The sequence below is a fragment of the Coregonus lavaretus genome, assembly GCF_964263955.1.
Source record: "Coregonus lavaretus genome assembly, contig: HAP1_SCAFFOLD_540, whole genome shotgun sequence".
Lineage (NCBI taxonomy): Eukaryota > Metazoa > Chordata > Actinopteri > Salmoniformes > Salmonidae > Coregonus > Coregonus lavaretus.
The window spans coordinates 151,287-157,837 of record NW_028158566.1 but is presented as its reverse complement, the minus strand read 5'-3'; positions in this window follow the sequence as shown (position 1 = coordinate 157,837).

Sequence of the window (6,551 nt, the reverse complement as noted above, 5' to 3'; positions counted from 1 at the left end):
GATCCTAGGGTGTGGCCGAAATGGCGCACGCTTCCCTATACGTTGCATTCTGAAAGTATTCATACCTTTTTCCCTTGTTCCACATTTTTGTTAAGTTACAGCCTTATTCTAAAATGGATTCAATTGTTTTTTTTTCACCTCATCAATCCACACCCAATACCCCATAATGACAAAGTGAAAACAGGTTTTTAGAAATGTTTTCAAATTTATATAAAAAAACCCCGGAAATATTACATTTACGTAAGTATTACTCCAGTATTTTGTTGAATCACCTTTGGCAGCGATTACAGACTCGAGTCTTCTTGGGTGTGACACTACAAGCTTGGCACCCATTTCTCCCATTCTTCACTGCAGATCCTCTCAAGCCCTGTCAGGTTGGATGGGTAGCGTTGCTACACAGCTATTTTCAGGTCTCTCCAGAGATGTTCAAGTCCGGGCTCTGGCTGGGCCACTCAAGGACATTCAGAGACTTGTCCCGAAGCCACTCCTGCGTTGTCTTGGCTGTGTGCTTAGGGTCATTGTCCTGTTGGAAGGTGAACCTTCACCCCAGTCTGAAGTCCTGAGTGCTCTGGAGCAGGTTGTCATCAAGGATCTCTCTGTACTTTGCTCCATTAATCTTTGCCTCGATCCTGACTAGTCTCCCAGTCCCTGCCACTGAAAAACACCCCCACAGCATGATGCTGCCACCACCAGGCTTCCTCCAGACGTGACGCTTGGCATTCAGGCCAAAGAGTTCAATCTTGGTTTCATCATACCAGAGAATCTTGTTTCTCGTGGTCTGAGAGTCCTTTAGGTGCCTTTTGGCAAACTCAAAGCGTCTGTCGTGCCTTTTACTGAGGAGTGGCTTCCGTCTGGCCACTCTACCATAAAGGCCTCATTGGTGGAGTGCTGCAGAGATGGTTGTCCTTATGGAAGGTTCTCCCATCTCCACAGTGGAACTCTGGAGCTCTGTCAGAGTGACCATCGGGTTCTTGGTCACCTCCCTGACCATGGCTCTAATACCCAGATTGCTCAGTTTGGCCGGGCTGCCAGCTCTAGGAAGAGTCTTGGTGTTTCAAACTTATTCCATTTAAGAATGATGGAGGTCACTGTGTTGTTGGGGACCTTCAATGCTGCAGACATTTCATTTTTTTTGTACCCTATTTTTAAAAAAATATATATTATTATTTATTTTTGTAATTTATCAGACGCTCTTATCCAGAGCGACTTACATGAGCAATTAGGGTTAAGTGCCTTGCTCAAAGGGCACATCGACAGATTTTTCACCTAGTCGGCTCGGGGATTAGAACCAGCAACCTTTCGGTTACTGGCACAACGCTCTTAACCACTAGGCTAGGTTTTTGCTCTGACATGCACTGTCAACTTTGGGACCTTATATAGACCGGTGTGTGCCTTTCCAAATCATGTCCAATCAATTGAATTTACCACAGGTGGACTCCAATCAAGTTGTAGAAACATCTCAAGGATGATCAATGGAAACATGATGCACCTGAGCTCAAATTTAAGTCTCATAGCAAAGGGTCTGAATACTTATGTAAATAAGGCATTTCTGTTTTATTTTTAGCACATTTGCAAAAAATTCTAAACCTGTTTAAGCTTTGTCATTATGGGGTATTGTGTGTAGATTGATTAAATGTTTTTAAATCAATCTTAAAATAAGGCTGTAACGTAACAAAATGTGGATAAAGTCAAGGGGGCTGAATAATTTCCGAATGCACTGTGGAATAGGGTGCCATTTGGGACGGACCTTACGGTCTTAGCTAAAATGATTTAGGTAGTAATGTTTTAATAAAGCATTTGGAAGAAGTGTGCAAGATCTTTCGTATGCATGTCCATCAGCTGTTTAATGGCACTGTGTGTTATTGGTCCATAGGATGAGAGGGTGCTCTAATGTTCAGGGGTGGAAATGGGAAAAGGTTACTGCGAAGTGCGAAACCCACCTTGAAAAACTAATTTGTACCTGTCAAAATCTCAATTTCCACCCCTGTATATACTGTAATGATGTCCTTAATACATGTTGAACCTTTTTAGTCTTGGGTCTACTGGGTGAGGAAGGTCATTTTATATCAAGCTCCATTTTGCCAATCAGGGTTTATCACACACATATTAGAAATGTCCATTTACATTTACGTCATTTAGCAGATGCTCTTATCCAGAGCGACTTACAAATTGGTGCATTCAACTTATGATAGCAAGTGGGACAACCACTGTTGGGTGGGGGAAGAAGGATTACTTTATACTATTCCAGGTATTCCTTAGAGGTAGGGTTAAAATTGGACACTATAAAATGGTATACTACACCACACCATACAATAAAACAAAAGTTATTCACATTATGAAATGTAATCTAGTCTAGCTTGATTCTTTACCCAGCTACTGTTGATAGGACAGTTTTTTAAAAATGAGAAATACAAGGAACAGAAAACTTTAACTCAGAAAATAAAATGTGTATTGATGATTTATACAGTTATTGTATACAGAAGACATTGCAAAATATCAACATAATAAAGTAAAACTGAGTTCAATTACCAAGGCTCGAAAAAGGGGGAAACGCCACATGAAAACGGGGTCCCATTGGTTACAGTAAGGTCCAAACAACTGCCCTCTTAGTGTAAGGAGTAATAAAACTGCCCTCTTAGTGTAAGGAGTAATAAAACTGCCCTCTTAGTGTAAGGAGTAATAAAACTGCCCTCTAGCGTAACGAGTAATAAAACTGCCCACTAGCGTAACGAGTAACAAAACTGCCCTCTAGCGTAACGAGTAATAAAACTGCCCTCTAGCGTAACGAGTAATAAAACTGCCCTCCTAGCGTAACGAGTAATAAAACTGCCCACTAGCGTAACGAGTAACAAAACTGCCCTCTAGCGTAACGAGTAACAAAACTGCCCTCCTAGCGTAACGAGTAATAAAACTGCCCTCCTAGCGTAACGAGTAATAAAACTGCCCTCTAGCGTAACGAGTAACAAAACTGCCCTCTAGCGTAACGAGTAACAAAACTGCCCTCTAGCGTAACGAGTAATAAAACTGCCCTCCTAGCGTAACGAGTAATAAAACTGCCCTCTAGCGTAACGAGTAATAAAACTGCCCTCTAGCGTAACGAGTAATAAAACTGCCCTCCTAGCGTAACGAGTAATAAAACTGCCCTCTAGCGTAACGAGTAATAAAACTGCCCTCTAGCGAAAGGAGTAATAAAACTGCCCACTAGCGTAACGAGTAATAAAACTGCCCTCTAGCGTAACGAGTAATAAAACTGCCCTCTAGCGTAACGAGTAATAAAACTGCCCACTAGCGTAACGAGTAATAAAACTGCCCTCTAGCGTAAAGAGTAATAAAACTGCCCTCCTAGCGTAACGAGTAATAAAACTGCCCTCCTAGCGTAACGAGTAATAAAACTGCCCTCCTAGCGTAACGAGTAATAAAACTGCCCTCTAGCGTAAAGAGTAATAAAACTGCCCTCCTAGCGTAACGAGTAATAAAACTGCCCTCCTAGCGTAACGAGTAATAAAACTGCCCTCTAGCGTAACGTGTAATAAAACTGCCCTCTAGCGTAACGAGTAATAAAACTGCCCTCTAGCGAAAGGAGTAATAAAACTGCCCACTAGCGTAACGAGTAATAAAACTGCCCTCTAGCGTAACGAGTAATAAAACTGCCCTCTAGCGTAACGAGTAATAAAACTGCCCTCTAGCGTAACGAGTAATAAACTGCCCACTAGCGTAACGAGTAATAAAACTGCCCTCTAGCGTAACGAGTAATAAAACTGCCCTCTAGCGTAACGAGTAATAAAACTGCCCTCTAGCGTAACGAGTAATAAAACTGCCCTCTAGCGTAACGAGTAATAAAACTGCCCTCCTAGCGTAACGAGTAATAAACTGCCCTCCTAGCGTAACGAGTAATAAAACTGCCCTCCTAGCGTAACGAGTAATAAAACTGCCCTCCTAGCGTAACGAGTAATAAAACTGCCCTCTAGCGTAACGAGTAATAAAACTGCCCTCTAGCGTAACGAGTAATAAAACTGCCCACTAGCGTAACGAGTAATAAAACTGCCCTCTAGCGTAACGAGTAATAAAACTGCCCTCTAGCGTAACGAGTAATAAAACTGCCCTCCTAGCATAACGAGTAATAAAACTGCCCTCCTAGCATAACGAGTAATAAAACTGCCCTCCTAGCATAACGAGTAATAAAACTGCCCTCCTAGCATAACGAGTAATAAAACTGAATAAATAAATGTTGAGGAAAGGACGCCTTAGTGTCTATTGTAATAACACTAACCATAGAGGCCTTGCTGCATCCCGGGCCCGGTCGTCATAAGCGTCAGAATTATGTTAATGATCATAATATAATATGCCATTTAGCAGACGCTTTTATCCTAAGCGACTTACAGTCATGTGTGCTTACATTTTTACGTATGGGTGGTCCCGGGGATCGAACCCACTACCATGGCGTTACAAGTGCCGTGCTCTACCAGCTGAGCTGTTTTAAGACGTGGTCTCTTCTTACTCCAGTGCCTCATTGCTTTTCTGTAATGGAAACAGGATGAGTTAAAATAAGATAAATGAAAAAGTAGGGCTATGTTTTAAACATTGAGATAATCCCAGTGTCCCACACTCCAAGCTCTTTAATTTTCTGAATCCCTCAGTCTACAAAAACGTGTTTTATCACATCATTACAACTGCATCAACACCCCCTTTTTTTGCTTCTTCCCACCTAATAAAATAAAATGGAATTGTATACTTTCATATCCACTAGGGAAATGTGCTATGCAGCATGCCCCCCCCCCCCCAAACCCCTTAGCTATTTTTGAATGAATCCCTCATGCAACAAATATCTCCTAATTTTGTCCCCTCACCTTTCCCCTCCACCTCGAAGTCATCCGGCAGCGGTTTGTCCCGTCTGTTACCCAGTGTGAAGGCTAGGAAGGCCAGGATGAGAGAGTCCAGGACACAGCTGATAGCCAGGATGTAGGTCCACCTCACCGTACAGTTCCCCAGGGTGTACTCGTCTTTCCTCTCACCACACATCCTCTTCACCTCCGGGGCGTCTCGTACAACCCATCACCATCAGAATGGCTGGGGAAAGACCAAGGATATTATACACTGACTTGACCTCCATATGTATTTGGACAGTGAAGGTAACATTTTACTCCAGCATTTTGGATTTAAGATAAAATGTACCTGTTGGGCAGAATATAATCTGAAACAACCAAAACAAACTGCAAATGCATACAAGTTTGTAGAGTCACAAGCTTGATGTAGTCATTGAGTGCAAGGAATATGGGACCAAATACTACACTTTTGACTACTTTAGTACACTATATCTGAATTTGTTGAAAATACATACGACTTCTTCAAATGGGGGGACTAGATACATAAAGTGCTTTTATTCCTGAACTATGTATGAAAATACCCTCAAATGAAAGGTGGCATTCTGTACTGTCGCCTCATAAAACATTTTATCTCAAATCCAAAATGCTGGAGTATAGAGCCAAATTTACATTTTTAGCTTCACTGTCCAATTACATCTGGAGGTGAGTATATAAATACGATGAATGAATGAGTGAATATGTATGTCTAGGGGTGAGATGGACACAGTGGAGGCTATCCACAACGGTTGTGTAAACATTTTTTGTGCAGACAAACTCATTGAAAATATCTGATGTGTCACAACCGTTGTGTGAAATGCCTTTTACACCAGTTGTAAAACCTGAGTGTGTACGGAGCCTTGGATATAGAAGTCTGCTAAGAGACATAACAACATGTATTGTGTTATGTAATCCATCCACCCCTGAAGGAAGGTGTGAACGTAGGTGTCAGAATCTGGACTGAAACAGAATCCCTTTGGGCTGGAGCCCACAGTGTTGTTGTCACTAGTGACAATAGCACTGGACACATGCCACCACTGAAACAGGAGAGATTTCACTGGGGTTTCACTGACTGGACAGGATAGGTTTGTCATCTCACCTCTCCTGGACAACAGGGATGACAACTTCTGTCACTGGGGGTGGCAGCCAGGGGCCTGTATGACTGTACATACCATGTTCATCAGCCAAGGTTGCCTAGAGACAGGATAGAGAAGAGGGCCAGCAAGTGTTTTTTTTTAAATGTCCTCTAGGTTCCGCCCCTGGCTATACATGTTGGTTCAGCAAACACTGGATGCTATACATGAAAATGTACAGGTTAGTTAGGCTAGACTGTCTTCTAATCTCACCTGATGCAAACTGCATCCTCCCACAGACCGTGTATACACTCCTGGTGTTAAAACCAGAACAGAGTGAAATACAGCAAACAGCAGCATGGACGTACCCACGAAGAAGAGGGCTGTTCTAAAGACCCCCGAAGAAGAGGACTGTTCTAAAAGGCTGGGGACGGGATGGACGTTTAGTCCAGAGCACTTCCTTTATGAAGAAGAAGAAGGAGGGAAAGGAGGATGAGGGAAAGGAGAAGAAGAAGATGAGGAAGAAGCTTTTCAGCGCTTACTGTCAGTCGCTGTCTGTTTGTGTTTCACTTCACTGCCATCTTGTTTTCAGTGAACGCTCCGTTTGGTCGTCTACCAG